This window comes from Choloepus didactylus, chromosome 17, assembly GCF_015220235.1.
Source record: "Choloepus didactylus isolate mChoDid1 chromosome 17, mChoDid1.pri, whole genome shotgun sequence".
NCBI classification, from domain to species: Eukaryota; Metazoa; Chordata; class Mammalia; order Pilosa; family Megalonychidae; genus Choloepus; species Choloepus didactylus.
In genome coordinates this window covers 9,850,625-9,869,227 of record NC_051323.1, presented here as the reverse complement: position 1 = coordinate 9,869,227, position 18,603 = coordinate 9,850,625, and the positions used below count along the sequence as shown (strand labels likewise).

The window sequence follows — 18,603 nt, the reverse complement described above, 5'->3', positions numbered from 1 at the left end:
CCACCAGCTACCCCAATTCTTTAGAACCTAAAAAGGGTTGTCTAAAGTGTGCGTAAGAGTGCCCACCAGAGTGATCTCTCGGCTCGTTTTGGAATCTCTCTGCCACTGAAGCTTATTTCATTTCCTTTCACATCCCCCTTTTGGTCAAGAAGATGTTCTCCGTCCCACGATGCCGGGTCTACATTCCTCCCCGGGAGTCATATTCCACGTTGCCAGGGAGATTCACTCCCCTGGGTGTCTGATCCCACGTAGAGGGGAGGGCAGTGATTTCACCTTTCAAGTTGGCTTAGCCAGAGAGAGAGGGCCACATCTGAGCAACAAAGAGGCATTCAGGAGGAGACTCTTAGGCACAAATATAGGGAGGCCTAGCCTCTCCTTTGCAGCAACCGTCTTCCCAAGGGTAAAACTTATGTTAGAGGGCTCAACCCATCAAACCACCAGTCCCCTATGTCTGTGGTCATGTTAGCAACCATGGAGGTGGGGTAGGCGAATACCCCTGCATTCTCCACAGGCTCCTCAAGGGGGCACTACATCTTTTTTTTTTTCCTTGTTTTTCTTTTCTTTTTTTTTTTTTTTAACTTTCCCTTCTTTTTTAAATCAACTGTATGAAAAAAAAAGTTAAAAAGAAAACAAACATACAATAAAAGAACATTTCAAAGAAACCATAACAAGGGAGTAAGAAAAAGACAACTAACCTAAGATAACTGCTTAACTTCCAACATGTTCCTACTTTACCCCAAGAAAGTTACATAATATAGCAACATTTCTGTGAACTTGTTCCTACTATATCCATCAGAAATTAACAGACCATAGTCATTTCTGGGCATCCCCAGAACGTTAAATAGCTTATCTGTTCTTCTTGGATTATTGTTCCCCCTTCCTTAATTGCTCTCTACTGCTAGTTCCCCTACATTCTACACTATAGACCATTTGTTTTACATTTTTCAAAGTTCACATTAGTGGTAGCATATAATATTTCTCTTTTTGTGCCTGGCTTATTTCACTCAGCATTATGTCTTCAAGGTTCATCCATGTTGTCATATGTTTCACGAGATCGTTCCTTCTTACTGCCGCATAGTATTCCATCGTGTGTATATACCACATTTTATTTATCCACTCATCTGTTGAAGGACATTTGGGTTGTTTCCATCTCTTGGCAATTGTGAATAATGCTGCTATGAACATTGGCGTGCAGATATCTGTTCATGTCACTGCTTTCCGATCTTCCGGGTATATACCGAGAAGTGCAATCGCTGGATGGAATGGTATCTCTATATCTAGTTTTCTAAGGAACTGCCAGACTGACTTCCAGAGTGGCTGAACCATTATACAGTCCCACCAACAATGAATAAGAGTTCCAATTTCTCCACATCCCCTCCAGCATTTGTAGTTTCCTGTTTGTTTAATGGCAGCCATTCTAACCGGTGTTAGATGGTATCTCATTGTGGTCTTAATTTGCATCTCTCTAATAGCTAGTGAAGCTGAACATTTTTTCATGTGTTTCTTGGCCATTTGTATTTCCTCTTCAGAGAACTGTCTTTTCATATCTTTTGCCCATTTTATAATTGGGGTGTCTGTACTATTGTCATTGAGTTGTAGGATTTCTTTGTATATGCAAGATATCAGTCTTTTGTCAGATACATGGTTTCCAAAAATTTTTTCCCATTGAGTTGGCAGCCTCTTTACCTTTTTGAGAAATTCCTTTGAAGTGCAGAAACTTCTAAGCTTGAGGAGTTCCCATTTATCTATTTTCTCTTTTGTTGTTTGTGCTTTGGGTGTAAAGTCTAGGAAGTGGCCGCCTAATACAAGGTCTTGAAGATATTTTCCTACATTATCTTCTAGGAGTTTTATGGTACTTTCTTTTATATTGAGATCTTTCGTCCATTTTGAGTTAACTTTTGTGTAGGGGGTGAGGTAGGGGTCCTCTTTCACTCTTTTGGATATGGATATCCAACTCTCCCAGCCCCATTTGTTGAAAAGACCATTATGGCTCAGTTCAGTGACTTTGGGGGCCTTATCAAAGATCAGTCGGCCATAGATCTGAGGGTCTATCTCTGAATTCTCAATTCGATTCCATTGATCTATATGTCTATCTTTGTGCCAGTACCATGCTGTTTTGGCAACTGTGGCTTTATAATAAGCTTCAAAGTCAGGGAGTGTAAGTCCTCCCACTTCATTTTTCTTTTTTAGAGTGTCTTTAGCAATTCGAGGCATCTTCCCTTTCCAAATAAATTTGATAACTAGCTTTTCCAAGTCTGCAAAGTAGGTTGTTGGAATTTTGATTGGGATTGCATTGAATCTGTAGATGAGTTTGGGTAGAATTGACATCTTGATGACATTTAGCCTTCCTATCCATGAACATGGAATATTTTTCCATCTTTTAAGGTCCCCTTCTATTTCTTTTAGTAGAGTTATGTAGTTTTCTTTGTATAGGTCTTTTACATCTTTGGTTAAGTTTATTCCTAGGTACTTGATTTTTTTAGTTGCTATTGAAAATGGTATCTTTTTCTTGAGTGTCTCTTCAGTTTGTTCATTTCTAGCATATAGAAACATTACTGACTTATGTGCATTAATCTTGTATCCCGCTACTTTGCTAAATTTGTTTATTAGCTCTAGTAGGTGTATCGTTGATTTCTCAGGGTTTTCTAGATATAAGATCATATCATCTGCAAACAATGACAGTTTTACTTCTTCTTTTCCAATTTGGATGCCTTTTATTTCTTTGTCTTGCCGGATTGCCCTGGCTAGCACTTCCAGCACAATGTTGAATAACAGTGGTGATAGCGGGCATCCTTGTCTTGTTCCTGATCTTAGAGGGAAGGCTTTCAGTCTCTCACCATTGAGTACTATGCTGGCTGTGGGTTTTTCATATATGCTCTTTATCATGTTGAGGAAGTTTCCTTCAATTCCTACCTTTTGAAGTGTTTTTATCAAAAAGGGATGTTGGATTTTGTCAAATGCTTTTTCAGCATCTATTGAGATGATCAATTGATTTTTCCCTTTCGAGTTTTAATGTGTTGTAATACATTGATTGTTTTTCTTATGTTGAACCATCCTTGCATGCCTGGAATGAACCCCACTTGGTCATGGTGTATGATTTTTTTAATGTGTCTTTGGATTCGATTTGCAAGTATTTTGTTGAGGATTTTTGCATCTATATTCATTAGGGAGATTGGCCGGTAGTTTTCCTTTTTTGTAGCATCTTTGCCTGGTTTTGGTATTAGATTGATGTTAGCTTCATAAAATGAGTTAGGTAGTGTTCCATTTTCTTCAATGTTTTGAAAGAGTTTGAGTAAGACTGGTGTCAGTTCTTTCTGGAAAGTTTGGTAGAATTCCCCTGTGAAGCCATCTGGCCCTGGGCATTTATTTGTGGGAAGATTTTTGATGACTGATTGGATCTCTTTGCTTGTGATGCGTTGGTTGAGGTCTTCTATTTCTTCTCTGGTCAGTCTAGGTTGTTCATATGTTTCCAGGAAATTGTCCATTTCTTCTACATTATCCAGTTTGTTGCCATACAGTTGTTCATAATATCCTCTTATAATTTTTTTAATTTCTTCAGGATCTGCAGTTATGTCACCTTTTTCATTCATTATTTTGTATATATGGGTCTTCTCTCTTTTTGATTTTGTCAGTCTAGCTAGGGGCTTGTCAATCTTGTTGATCTTCTCAAAGAACCAACTTTTGGTGATATTTATCCTCTCTATTGTTTTTTTGTTCTCTATGTCATTTATTTCTGCTTTAATCCTTGTTATTTCTTTTCTTCTGCTTGGTTTAGGATTAGTTTGCTGTTCGTTTTCTAGCTTCTTCAGTTGATCCATTAGTTCTTTGATTTTGGCTCTTTCTTCCTTTTTAATATATACATTTAGTGCTATAAATTTCCCCCTTAGCACTGCTTTTGCTGCATCCTATAGGTTTTGGTATGTTGTGTTCTCATTTTCATTCGTCTCTATATATTTAGCAATTTCTCTTGCTATTTCTTCTTTAACCCACTGATTGTTTAGGAGTGCGTTGTTTAACCTCCAGGTATTTGTGAATTTTCTAAGTCTCTGATGGTTATTGACTTCTAATTGTATTCCATTGTGGTCAGAGAATGTGCTTTGAATAATTTCAATCTTTTTAAATTTATTGAGGCTTGTTTTATGTCCCAGCATATGATCTATTCTGGAGAAAGTTCCATGAGCACTAGAAAAGTATGTGTATCCTGGTGATTTGGGATGTAATGTCCTGTATATGTCTGTTAAATCTAATTCATTTATCAGATTGTTTAGGTTTTCAATTTCCTTATTGGTCTTCTGTCTGGTTGATCTATCTATAGGAGAGAGTGAATGTTGAAGTCTCCCACAATTATTGTGGAAACATCAATTGCTTCCTTTAGTTTTGCCAGTGTTTCTCTCATGTATTTTGTGGCACCTTGATTGGGTGCATAGACATTTACGATTGTTATTTCTTCTTGCTGAATTGCCCCTTTTATTAGTATGTAGTGGCCTTCTTTGTCTCTCAAAACATCCCTGCATTTGAAGTCTATTTTATCTGAGATTAATATTGCTACACCTGCTTTCTTTTGGCTGTAGCTTGCATGAAATATTTTTTTCCATCCTTTCACTTTCAGTTTCTTTGTGTCCCTTTGTCTAAGATGAGTCTCTTGTATGCAACATATTGATGGTTCATTTTTTTTGATCCATTCTGCGAATCTATATCTTTTAATTGGGGAGTTTAATCCATTTACATTCAACGTTAAAACCGTGAAGGCATTTCTTGAATCGGCCATCTTATCCTTTGGTTTATGTTTGCCATATTTTTCCCTCTCTCTATTAATATCCTTTATTGTACCCATACCGAATCTCTTTAGTACTGAACCTTTCTCTAAGTCTCTCTGTCCTGTCTTTGTTTCTTTGTCTGTAGGGCTCCCTTTAGTATCTCCAGTAGGGCAGGTCTCTTGTTAGCAAATTCTCTCAGCATTTGTTTGTCTGTGAAAAATTTAAGCTCTCCCTCAAATTTGAAGGAGAGCTTTGCTGGATAAAGTATTCTTGGCTGGAAATTTTTCTCACTCAGAATTTTAAATATATCGTGCCACTGCCTTCTTGCCTCCATGGTGGCTGCTGAGTAGTCACTACTTAGTCTTATGCTGTTTCCTTTGTATGTGGTGAATTGCTTTTCTCTTGCTGCTTTCAGAACTTGCTCCTTCTCTTCTGTGTTTGACAGTGTGATCAGTATATGTCTTGGAGTGGGTTTATTTGGATTTATTCTATTTGGAGTTCGCTGAGCATTTATGATTTGTGTATTTATGTTGTTTTGAAGATTTGGGAAGTTTTCCCCAACAATTTCTTTGAATACTCTTCCTAGACCTTTACCCTTTTCTTCCCCTTCTGGGACACCAATGAGTCTTATATTTGGACGTTTCATATTATCTATCATATCCCTGAGGTCCATTTCGATTTTTTCAATTTTTTTCCCCATTCTTTCTTTTATGCTTTCATTTTCCATTCTGTCATCTTCCAGGTCACTGATTCGTTGTTCAACTTCCTCTAGTCTTATACTATGTGTGTCCAGAATCTTTTTAATTTGGTCAACAGTTTCTTTAATTTCCATAAGATCATCCATTTTTTTATTTAGTCTTGCAATGTCTTCTTTATGCTCTTCTAGAGTCTTCTTGTTTTCCTTCATATCCCGTACTATGGTCTCATTGTTCATCTTTAGTTCTTTGAGTAGCTGCTCTAGGTGCTGTGTCTCTTCTGGTCTTTTGATTTGGGTGCTTGGGCTTGGGTTATCCATATCGTCTGGTTTTTTCATATGCTTTATAATTTTCTGTTGTTTTTGGCCTCGTGGAATTTGCTGAACTTGATAGGGTTCTTTTAGGGTTTGTAGACCTATTAAAGTCCTTATCTCTAATTTATCAGATCTACAGCTTCGTGGAGTACACTTTCTCTAACTAACCAGCAGGTGGCGTCCACGAGCCACCTGTTCTCCACAAGCCAGTTCTCCCCTGCTTAGCCTTTAGCCTTTTTGGTGAGTGGGGGAGTGAGTCTTGTGGGGCCCAATTGGTGTACCAAGCTTGCGTGTGTAGTTGGTGTTGCCTGCCCTGTATGTGGGGCGTGTTTCTGGGCAGTCAGGGAGGGGGGGTGGCCCTAACAATCAAATCTCCCTGATGATCCTAGAGTTTTAAAGCTGCTGTAATAGTTTAATCCTTCAGTTCAGTCCTGCCACAGTTTGTCTCTGCCACTGACCCACAAGTCTTTGGTATTGGCGTATGTCTCCTGAGACTTGCAAGTGGACCCCTCTTCCAGGCTGTGCACCCCGGGTCCTCTGTTGAGGGATGACTGTGCTATGTCACAGGTGAGTGCCGTCCCCCCAGGGCAGTTCTGGGCTGCTGGGCTGTGTGGGGAGGCTCCCAGTCTACTCAAATGATGGCTGAATGGGGCTTTGTTAATTCACACTGCTCCACCTTCCTAGCTCTGGTACAATCAGCTGAGGTTGCAGGGAAGGCTAATGTCCACGCCCAGTTTTGTGGTGTGTGCCTGTTATTTGAAACACTTCCGTCACACTGGGTTGTCTGGGGCAGCTCTGGGCTATGGGGCTGGCGATGGGCAGGAGTGTTTCCTGTCCACCAGGATGGTGGCTGTGAGCGGACACCCCCCTTTTCTTGGGAAGTTGTGGTGTTTAGTGAATTTTCTCAGCCACTGGATTATTGCCTTTTGTCTCAGAGCTCTCTTAGTTCTGCTCTTGACTTGACGTGCCCAAATTGCAATTCTTTGAAGCTTTCTGTATTGGGCTTCTTAGAGTAATTGTTTTAGAAAAAGAAAAAAGGATTAAAAAAAAAAAAAAAAAAAAGGGGCCCTCCTCAGAGATCTAATGGGTTATTGAAATGCTAATAGACAAAGCAACCAGGGCCATTAAGGAAAGGTCCACAGGGCAGAGAGATCAGCTTTTCTTTGGGATTTGCATATGCGCCTCAAGGCCTGAGCTCCGCCCTTCCCCTTTCTGTGTTCACCAGAACTCCAAAAATCCTCTGCTTTTATTTTGGAGTTTTTCGTGTTATTTTTTTTTTTCTATGCCTGTCTCCTCTCTGCTGGGCTGGCAGCTCTCAGATTCTCTGGTGTCTGGTCTCAGTCTATCTATGGTTGTAGTATGGATCAGTAGAATGAGTTTCCGAGAAGGGCTACCACTGCAGTTCTCCCTTCTCCTTCCCGGAGCTGGCAGCCCCTCCTCCCACAGGACTGAGCCTGGCAGGGAGGGGCGCGGGTCCCCTGGCCGCAAAAACTTACAGATTTCGCTGATCTCAGCAGTTTGACATTTTCATGAGTGTTGTATGAAGTATGCCCAAAGACAGATTGCTCTGTGGTGTCCAGTCCACGCAGTTCCTAGCTTTTTACCTACTTTCCTGGAGGAGTAACTAAAACTTACAGCTCACCAGTCTGCCATCTTGCCCCGCCTCCCATCATTCTTCATTATATTCCCACTAATGAGCTACCCTCACCCCATTAAATACTTTCAAACATTTTAAGTCCAACGTTGTTATACATTCTGAACATGTTAGATCACCACTCCCTCTTCTGTAGATTCTGTTTATGTTTAGGTATCCTCTATTCTGCATTTTAAGACTCTGGTTTACACATACTAGTTAGTTCATATTACTGAAATCATACAATATCTGTCCTTTTGAGTCTGACTTATTTAACTCAGCATTCTGTCCTCAAGATTCATCTATGTTGTCACAAGTTTTAGAACCTCATTTCTTCTTACTGCTACATAGTATTCCATCATATGCATAAACCACATTTTTTTTTTTTATTCATTCATTTGTTGATGGGCATTTGGATTGTTTCCATGTTTTAACAATTGTGAACAATGCTGCTTTGAACATTGGTGTGAAAATGTCTGTTCCTGTCTCTTCTTTCAGATTTTCTGGGTATATAATGAGTAGTGGAATTGCCCGGTTATGGGCCACAAAATATTTAGTTTTCTGAGGAACTGCCAACTGTCTTCCACAGCAGCTGTACCATTTTACACTCCCACCAGCAGCCAATAAGTGTTTCTATTAATTTCTCCACATCATCTCAGAAATGTTGTAGTTTCCTCTTTGTTTAATAGCAGCCATTCTTATAGGTATGAGATGATATCTCATTGTAGTTTTTATTTGCATTTCCCTAATAGCTAATAAAGATGAACATCTTTTCAAGTGCTTTGTAGCCATTTGTATTTCCTCTTTGGAGAAATGTCTATTTATATCTTTTGCCCATTTTACAATTGGGTTGTTTGTCCTTTTATTGCTGACTTATAGGGTTTCTTTAGGTATCCTGGATACAAAACCTTTATCCAATATATGGTTGCGAAATATTCTCTTCCATTGAGTTGGCCGCCTTTTCACCTTTTGATAAAGTCCTTTGAAGCACAGAAGTATTCAATCTTGAGTATTTCCCATTTATCTATTTTTTTTTATGTTATTGTTTATTTTTTATTTATTTATTTTTTCTGCCATTGTTTGTGCTTTGGGTGTAAGGTCTAAGAAGTTACCTCCTATCATTAGGCCTTGAAGATGTCTCTCTATATTTTCTTCAAGGAGTCTTATGGTAGTGGCTGTTATATTTAGGCCTTTGATCCATTTTGTGAAAATTTTTGTATAGGTTGTAAGCTAGGAGTCCTCTTTCATTCTTTTATATATATGGATATCCAGTTCTCCCAGCACTGTTTATTGAAGAGACTATTCTGTCTCAGTTCAGTTGATTTGGGGGCCTTGTCCAAAATCAAATGACCATATATCTGAGTGTCTATTTCTGAACTCTCAATTTGATTCCATTGATCAATATGTCTATCTTTGTGCTAGCACCATGATGATTTGGCCACTGTGGCTTTATAATAAACATTATAGTCAGGAAGTGGAGGTCCTCCCACTTCATTCTTCTTTTTCAGAATGTTTTTGGCTGTTTGAGACACCTTTCCCTTCTAAATAAATTTGATAACTAACTTTTCCAATTCTGCAAAGTAGGTTGTTGGAATTTTTATTGGTATTGCATTGAATCTGTGGATCAATTTGGGTAGAATTGACATCTTAATGATGTTTAGTCTTATCCATGAACACAGAATGTCTTTCCACCTATTTAGGTCTTATTTGATTTCTTCAAGCAATGTTTTACAGTTTTCTGAGTACAGGTCTTTTACATCCTTGGTTAAGTTTATTCCTAGGTACTTGATTCTTTTAGTTGCTATTCTGAATGGAATTTTTTTCTTAATTGCCACCTCAGTTCACTCATTCCTAGTGTAAAGAAACATTACTGTTTTTTGTGCATTGATACTGTATCCTGACACTTGCTGAATTTTTTTATTAGCTCAAGTAGCTTTTGCTCTTGATTTCTCAGGATTTTCCAAATATAGGATCATGTCATCTGCAAATAATGAGAGTTTTACTTCTTCTTTTCCAATGTTGGCACTTTTTAAATCTTTTTCTTGCCTAATTGCTCTTGCTAGAGCCTCTAGCATAATGTTGAATAACAATGGTTACAGTGAGCATCCTTATCTCATTACCGATCTTAGAGGCAAGGCTTTCTGTCTCTCACCATTGAGCAAGACTTTGGTGGTGGGTTTTTCATACATGCGCTTTATCATATTGAGGAACTTTCCCTCAATTCCTACCCCTTGAAATGTTTTTATCAAGAAAGGATGCTGAATTTTTTGAAGGCCTTTTCAGCATCAGCCAATATGATCATGTGATTTTTCCCTTTCTATTCATTAATGTTTGTATTAGATTAATTGATTTTCTTGTGTTCAACCACCCTTGCCTGCCTGGAGTAAACCCCACTTGGTCATAGTGTATATTTCTTTTAATGTGGCATTGGATTGGATTTGCAAGTATTTTGATGATAATTTTTTCATCTATATTCCTTAGGGAGATTGTCCTGTAGTTTTCTGTTCTTGTGCTATCTTTACTAGGTTTTAGTATTTGAGTGATATTAGATTCATAGAATGAGTTAAATAGTGTTTCCTTTTCTTCAGTTTTTTGGAAGAATTTGAGCAGAAATGGTGTTAATTCTTGGAATGTTTGATAAAATTTCCCTGTGAAGCTATATGGCCTTGGACTTTTCTTTGTAGGGAGGATTTGGTGAGTGATTGAATCTCTTTGCTTGTGATTCATTTGTTCAGGTCTTCTATGTCTTCTCAAGTCAATATAGGATGTTTGTGTGTTTCCAAGAAATTGCCCGTTTCATCTAGGTGGTCTAGTATGTTGGCATACAATTGAATGTAGTATCCTCATATGATCTTTTTTATTCTTTCATGATCCATGGTAATGATCCCCCACTCATTTCTCATTTTATTTCTTTGAATAGTCTCTATTTTTTACTTTGTCTTTCTAACTAAGGGTTTGTTGATCTTTTTGGTTTCTCAAAAACCAACTTTTGGTTTTATTGAGTCTCTCTATTGTTTTTATTCCCTGATTCCAACTTAATTTATTTCTGCTTTAGTCTTTGTTGTTTCCTTTCTTCTACTGCTTTAGAGTTAGTTTGCTACTACATCTCTAGCCTCCTCAGTTGGTCAATTAGGTCCTTGATTTTAGCTCTTTCTTCCTTTTTAATGTAGGCATTAGCAGCTATCAACTTCCCTTTCAGCAATGCTTTCACTGCATACCATAAATTTTGATATGCTGTGTTCTCATTTTCTTTCATCTCCAGGTACATAATGATTCCCCTTGCAATTTGTTCTTTGACCTACATATTGTTTAAGAGTGTGTTGTCTAACCTCCATATGTTTGTGAAAGTTCAGGTTCTTCAGTGGTTATTGATTTCCAAATTCATTCCACTGTGATTGAAGAATGTGCTTTGGATAATTAGTCTTTTTAAAAATTATTAAGAACTGTTTTGTGTCACAGCATGTGATCTATCCTGGAGAATGTTCCATGAGTGCTTGAGAAGAAAGTATATCTTTCTGTTTTTGGATGCAAGGATCCATATATGTCTGTTGGGTCTAATTTATTTATCATATTATTTAGGTTCACTGTTTCCTTGTTGGTCCTCTGTCTAGTTGTTTTATCTATGGAAGAGAGTGGTGTGTTGAAGTCTCCCACTATTAAGGTAGGAACATCTATTGTTCCCTTCAGTTTTGCCAGTGTTTGCCTCATGTATTTTGGAGCACCTTGATTGGGTGTGTAAACATTTATGATTGTTATTTCTTCTTGGTGTATGGTCCCTTTTACTAATATATAGTACCCTTCCTTGCCCCTTTTACCATCTTCGTCTTTAAAGTCTATTTTAACTATTATTAGTATAGCTACTCCCATATTTATTTATATATTTATTTATTTATTTATTTATTTATTTATTTATTTATTTATTATTTTTGGTTATTGCTTGCATGGAATATATTTTTCCATCCATTTATTTTCAACCCATTTGAACCTTTGGGTTTAAAGTGAGTCTCAATACTTACCTGGCAGGGGAGTCACCATGATCACGAAGGTGGTTTTCCCAGGGCGAGACTTATCCATGGCACTCCGGACTTGTTGACCCCTGCGATTTCCCCAAATGTGGGAAACTTGACTGCATAATTTGTGGTAGCGGGGGACTGCAGTTGTGCTCTCCCCTAAAAAAACAAACAAACAAACAAAAACACAATAAAGTGAGTCTCTTGTTAACAGCATAAATGGATCATATTTTTTTTATCCATTCTTCCAATGTGGCTTTTTATTGGGGAGTTTAATCCATTACATTAACTTTCAACTTTATTACTGTAAAAGCTGTCCTTTCTTCAACCATTTTATCCTTTGGCTTTTATTTGTCAGATATAGTATTTTTCTCTCTTTTTATCCTTTTAGTTACCCTTCCTGATAATTCTCATTTATCTACTCCTCTCCTCCAACTCTCTTTCTCCTGTCATTTTGTTTTGTTTTGTTTGTTTTGTTTTGTTTTAGCCAACAGAACAGCCTTTAGTATTTCTTTCAGGAGAGTCTCTCTTTAACAAAATCTCTCAGCATTTGTTTATCTGTGACAATTTTAAACTCTCCATCATTTTTGAAAAACAGTTTTGCTGGATAAAAAAATTCTTGGTTGGTAACTTTTTCTCTTTCAGAATATTGAATATATTATACCACTGACTTCACACGTCCATACTGTGGACAGATAGGTAGCATTTAATCTTATGTGGCTTCCCTTGTATGTGGTGAATTGCTTTCTTCTTACAGCTTTTAGGACTCTATCCTCTTCACAATTTAACAGCCTGTTTAGTATGTGACTTGCTGTGAGTCTATTTGCATTTATTCTACTTGGAGTTCATTGTTTTTATGTGATTTGCATCTTTATGTCTCTTAAAAGGGTTGGGAAGTTTTCTCCAATTTTCTCCTCAAATAATCTTCCTAGCTCTTTACTCTTCTTTTCTCCTCCTGGGACACCAATGGGTCTTATATTTGTGTTCTTCATTTTGTCCATCATTACCCTGAAATCCAATTCAAATTTTCCATCTTTTTTCATCATTTGTTCTTTTGTATATTCAAATTTAGTTGCCTTGCCCTTTAGTTCACTTATTCTTTCCTCTGCCTCCTCAAATATGCTGTTATGAGTCTACAGCATATTTTTAACTTTGATCTACAGTATCTTTCATTTCTATTGAGGTATTTTTTTATTTATTCTTTCAAATTCTTCCTTATGCTCTTCTATTGCCTTCTGGATATCCTTGTTTCTCTAGCCAACTCATTGAAGTTATTTAGGAGATTTGTTTGAATATCCTTGATTAGTTGTTCTAAATTCGGTTATTTCCTCTGGCTTTTTAATTTGATCATTTTCGTGGGTGATATCTCCTTGCTTCTTCTTATGGGTTGTGATTTTTTGCTGGTTTATTGACATTTGATTATTTTGATAAGGTTATTTTGAAAGTTGGTTTCCCTCTCTCCTCTAATATTTTGTTTTATTTGGGTTTATACTGAAGTTCCCCTTTAGCACTTGGCTTGCCAGTAATTCCCAGCTAAAGCAAGTTGAGGGCTTAACTCAGGGGATGCAGCGCTTTATAGATGTCTGTTGGAGGCTGGACAGAAATGCAGCTTGCCAGGCTGCACTTCCCCAGTCTTCCTAGTAGATGACACTCTTGTGCAACCTCTTCCCCACAACCCTGCCTCTCCCCAACTGTGGCAGTCCACTTGGCAGTGTTCAGAAAAGGTAAAAATCCATTCAATGCCACAGGTCCTCAGGCAGGCTGGAAGGGGTTGGGAATTGGCACTGTGCACCATGGTGAAAACTCCTGCTTGTAGGTGTGATGGGTCTGGTGATTCCCAGACTCCTGCATGGAAAAACTCTGGGTTGCAGGACTGAGAGCTTCAACTTCACCAACCAGCAGCAGCCCTGGAATCCTCTGCTTTTTACTGGCTGGTAAGACCTCCTTGGAGGTGGGGAAAGGGCAATGACATTGCAGTGCACCTCCTTTGCCCCTCCTCTCTGCAGTGGGTGCGGTGAGTCCCTGTATAGATAATTTTAAGGCAGTGGAACCCAGAGTGTCTCTTTCACTGGCTAATCATCAGATCGGCTGTACTCTGCATCCCCTTCTCCTCCCAAGGAGAGGGCTTCCCAGACTCCCCGAAGTCCAGGTGCCAGCCTGCCGCAGGGTCCCTGCATGTGGCTAAGATGAGCCCACTGGCTCCCAGGTTCCATATGGGAACTCTAGGCTGCAGGTCTGAGAGGATTGCCTCCCCCATCTCTCCGAAGCAGGGTTGTGCTGCTTTTCAGCTGCCTGATCTGGCTGTTGAGCTGCAGCAGGGCTTAGATGTGGTCATGATTGAATAAACTCACCCCAGTTTTTCAGTCATAGTTTCTCTGCTTTTCCATCCAAGTCTTCCTTACATAAGGCAGAGGACCTTCTCTGGACACCCAGACTCCGGAACTACTGCTTTGGTGGTTTTCTGCCTGCTCTCTAGTTGTTTTATGGTGGAGGAGTGAGTTCTGCTTGTCCTATTCTACCACTTTACTGGAAGTCTGTGTCTTCCCTTTGTTTTTAACCTTTCCAAATCTCTGTTTAAAATTTGTCTTATATATACAGCATATAGTTGGGACTTGTTTTATGTGCAAATTGAAAACAATTTTCTTTTAACATGTAAATAAGTATATTTACATTTGTTACTGTGACTGGTATGTTTGGTCCCTACTCCATTGTGATATTTTACAATTACATGTATTTTGATATATTTTATATGCTTTTTCTATGAGATACATTATTCCATATATATATCTCTATATATATACACACACACATACATATAAATCAATACCTGTATTAATATCTATGTATAAAATACAAGCCTACCTATACATTATATATTTTATACTATATTATATTATATTATATTATGTCATGTCATGTCATATTAGAAGTTTTATATTTTTGTCCTAGTGTTTGCCATTATACTTACAGTTTTTAAATGACCTTAGACCTCTGTTTTCTCATTAGATTTTTACTATCTGGTTTATAAATTTTTATCAGTATCCGTGAACACCCACCTATTTTCTATATAATGTATTTATTCTTACTCTGTCTTGTCCACTCTCTTCTCTTCCTGCTTTTTAATGACTTTATTTCTGCATTGTCACAAGACATGGCATTTATGCATTAGTATTCCTCCTTCTTTTCCACACTTGTTTTAATCTCATATGTACATTTTATGTTTTAAAATGCTCACAGTCAGTCTGTCTGCAGAAGACTTCCCTGATGTCAATTCTGTGGATGATACGTATCTTCAGGTTGTATGTTCCTCAACCAGTGGTGGGTGTATATGTCTGTTCCAGACTATCTTCCTCACTTTATCCCTTTCATTTTTTTCCCTTGTAATTTTTTTGAAGTAACAGGTTTGTTTCATCTGTAAATATTTTTTGCCTTTAGATTTCAACGATTATGCCCCCACAGTGGAGTTTGTCATGTCCTTATGTTTTCTGTATTTCTGTGAATTGAGAGTTGAATCAAATGTCTCTGTCAGATTCAGGCCCATTTTTAAAGATTAGTCTCTGTTTGATGTTCACTGGGCAGTCACTGATGATACACTATGTTTGAACTTGGATCTGCCAGAGCAGTTTTATGGTGATTTTCATAAAATTAAAGAAAATATCAAACTACCCATTGAGTAATGTATGAATAAATAAATGCTATGTTTCTGTGATGTTAGGATTGTTCTGAGTATTTATGATGTCCTAGACACTGTTCTTCTATCTCATTTAAGTTACTGAATATAACCCAGTAAGGAAATTGTCCAGGTTTTAAACCCAGATAACTTTGTGCTAGATACTACAGTGTAATCACTATGCTATACTGTTCCCCATGGTCCAAAGTCATTGCTATAATATTTGTACCAAACTTAATAGGATTTCATTTTCCACCCTCTACCCACTTTGCATGATAAAAAAATATAGAAGAAAGAAAAAAAGAGGTTGCAAATGAGCAATAATTTTGTGATTTCCTAATTCCAAATAAGAATGTTTAAAGAATATTCACCTTAAAGAAATCTGAGAAGGATGTAGCCTAGTTAAAACAGAGTTGCCATGCTCATGCAGTATGGATTGGGGTTAGAGCTGGACTCTTCATAAGGACCTAAAAATCACAATCACAGCCTTAAGAGAAACACAACATATTTGGTTTATATCTTTGTAATTCAAGAAATTATCCAACTGATTCTTGGTACAGTATTGAAGTGCATTTCCATAAGTGAATTTTTTTTTTAATTTTTTGTTCATTTTTATTGAGATTGTTCAGATACCGTACAATTATCCAAAGATCCAAAGTGTACAATCACTTGCCCCTGGGTACCCTCATACAGCTGTGCATCCATCACACTTAATTTTTGTTCAATTTTTAGAAACTTTTCATTACTCCAGATAAGAAATAAAGTGAAAGATGAAAAAGAAAAAAAAAAAAAAGAAAGAAAAGAAAAGGAAACTCTAATCCTCCCCTATCCCTAATCAACCCCCCTCAATTGTTGACTCGTAGTATTGATATAGTACATTTGTTACTGTTTATGAAAAAATGTTGAAATACTACTAACTGTAGTATATAGTTTGTAGTAGGTATATAGTTCTTCCCTATATGCCCCTCTATTATTAACTTCTAATTGTATTGTCATACATTTGTTCTGGTTCATGGAAGTGATTTCTAGTATTTGTACAGTTGATCATGGACATTGCCCACCATAGGATTCAGTTTTATACATTCCCATCTTTTGACCTCCAACTTTCCTTCTGGTGACATATATGACTCTGAGCTTCCCCTTTCCACCTCATTCACACACCATTCGGCACTGTTAGTTATTCTCACATCTTGCTACCAACACCCCTGTTCTTTTCCAAACATTTAAGTTCATCCTAATTGAACATTCTGCTCGTACTAAGCAACCACTCCCCATTCTTAAGCCTCATCCTATATCTTGATACCTTATATTTCATGTCTATGAGTTTACATATTATAATTAGTTCCTATCAGTGAGACCCTGCAATAATTGTCCTAATGTGTCTGGCTTATTTCACTCAGTATATTGCCCTCGAGGTTTTGTCATCAACCCACTTTTTTTTAATATGGTTTTGTTCACTCACCATACATTCCATCCCAAGTAAATAATCGATGGTTTTCTGCATGGTCATACATTTATGTGTTCACCACCTTCACCGTTATATAAGAGCATCTACATTTCTTCCACACGGCAGGAGGGAGAGTCAAAGAAGGTAGAGAGGCAAAAGAAAGAGGAAAAAAAAAGACAGCTAGGAAGCAGCAAAAGGAAAAATAACCTTAAATCAAAGTAGAATAAAGAATCAGACAATACCACCAATGTCAAGTGTCTAACATGCCTCCCCTATCCCCCCCTCTTATCTGCATTCACCTTGGTATATCACCTTTGTTACATTAAAGGAAGCATAATACAATGATTCCATTAGTTACAGTGTCTAGTTTATGCTGATTGCATCCCTCTCTCAGTGCCTCCCCATTTTTAACACCTTGCAAGGTTGACATTTGCTTGCTCTCCCTCGTAAAAGAACATATTTGTACATTTTATCGTTATTGTTGAATACTCTAGATTTCACCAAGTTACACAGTCCCAGTCTTTATCTTTCCTCCTTTCTTGTGGTGTCTCACATGCTCCCCACCTTCCTCTCTCAACCGTATTCACAGTTACCTTTGTTCACTGTACTTACATTGTTGTGCTACCTTCTCCCAAAATTGTGTTCCAAACCACGCACTCCTGTCTTCTATCACCCTGAAGTGCTCCCTTTAGTATTTCCTGTAGGGCAGGTGTCTTGTTCACAAAGTCTCTCATTGTCTGTCAGAAAATATTTTGAGCTCTCCCTCATATTCGAAGGACAGCCTTGCTGGATACAGGATTCTTGGTTGGCGGTTTTTCTCTTTCAGTATCTTAAATATATCACACCACTTCCTTCTTGCCTCCATGGTTTCTGCTGAGAGATCCACACATAGTCTTATTAAGCTTCCTTTGTATGTAATGGATTGCTTTTCTCTTGCTGCTTTCAGGAGTCTCTCTTTTTCTTTGACATTTGATAATATGATTATTAAGTGTCTTGGCGTAGGCCTATTCATCTTTCTTCTGTTTGGAGTACGCTGCGCTTCTTGGATGTGTAATTTTATGTCTTTCATAAGAGATGGGAAGTTTTCATTGATTATTTCCTGTATTATTGCTTCTGCCCCCTTTCCCTTCTCTTCTCCTTCTGGGACACCAATGATACGTACATTATTGTACTTTGTTTCATCCTTGAGTTTCCAGAGACGTTGCTCATATTTTTTCATTCTTTTCTCCATCTGCTCCTTTGCGTGTAGGCTTTCAGGTGTTTTGTTCTCCAATTCATGAGTGTTTTCTTCTGCCTCTTGAGATCTGCTGTTGTATGTTTCCATTGTGTCTTTCATCTCTTGTGTTGTGCCTTTCATTTCCATAGATTCTACTAGTAGGTTTTTTGAACTTTTGATTTCTGCCGTATACATGTCCAGTGCTTCCTTTACAGCCTCTATCTCTTTTGCAATATCTTCTCTAAACTTTTTGAATTGATTTAACATTAGTTGTTTAAATTCCTGTATCTCAGTTGAAGGGTACGTTTGTTCCTTTGACTGGGCCATAACTTTGTTTTTCTTAGTGTAGGTTGTAATTTTCTGTTGTCTAGGCATGGTTTCCTTGGTTATCCAAATCAGGTTTTCCCAGACCAGAACAGGCTCAGGTCCCAGAGGGAAGAAATATTCAGTATCTGGTTTCCCTGCGGGTGTGTCTTAGAAAATTGCTCCACCCTTTGATGCCTCGGGTCACTGTGCTTTTCTGCCCAGCAGGTGACGCCTGTTAGCCTATAATTCTTGACTGGTGTGAGGAGGTATGGCCTTGTTCCCCCAGGCTCTGGGGTCTGGTTCTGAATGGAAAGGGCCCCACTCCTTTCCTCCTAGAGAAGACAGACCCCCCAGGTGGAGGTCATTAGCATTTCAATGGTCTTGCTCTCTGCTTGTGCTTTCTCCACCCTTCCCCGAGTCACAGCCCTGGAAACTGAAAATGCCTGGGGCTTTCTCCACTGAGCCAAAAAAGAAACAGATAGTCCCCTTCAGACCCAGTCCAAGGCGACCCTCCGGCTCTCCCAGGTCGGTCGTCACCCAAAGCCTCTGTCTGTT

The 18,603-nt window shown here is 38.1% G+C and overlaps 1 non-coding gene and 1 pseudogene across 1 annotated transcript; one reads left to right on the top strand and one right to left on the bottom strand.

Annotated features, from left to right (window-relative positions):
* The window catches only part of LOC119512832, a 75,923-nt pseudogene extending 62,257 nt beyond the window's left edge, over positions 1 to 13,666 (bottom strand).
* On the top strand, positions 11,408 to 11,571 carry LOC119512994. The gene has a single exon (XR_005212504.1). It is a non-coding gene; the product is annotated as a U1 spliceosomal RNA (small nuclear RNA).
* Positions 13,667 to 18,603: the final 4,937 nt, after the last annotated feature.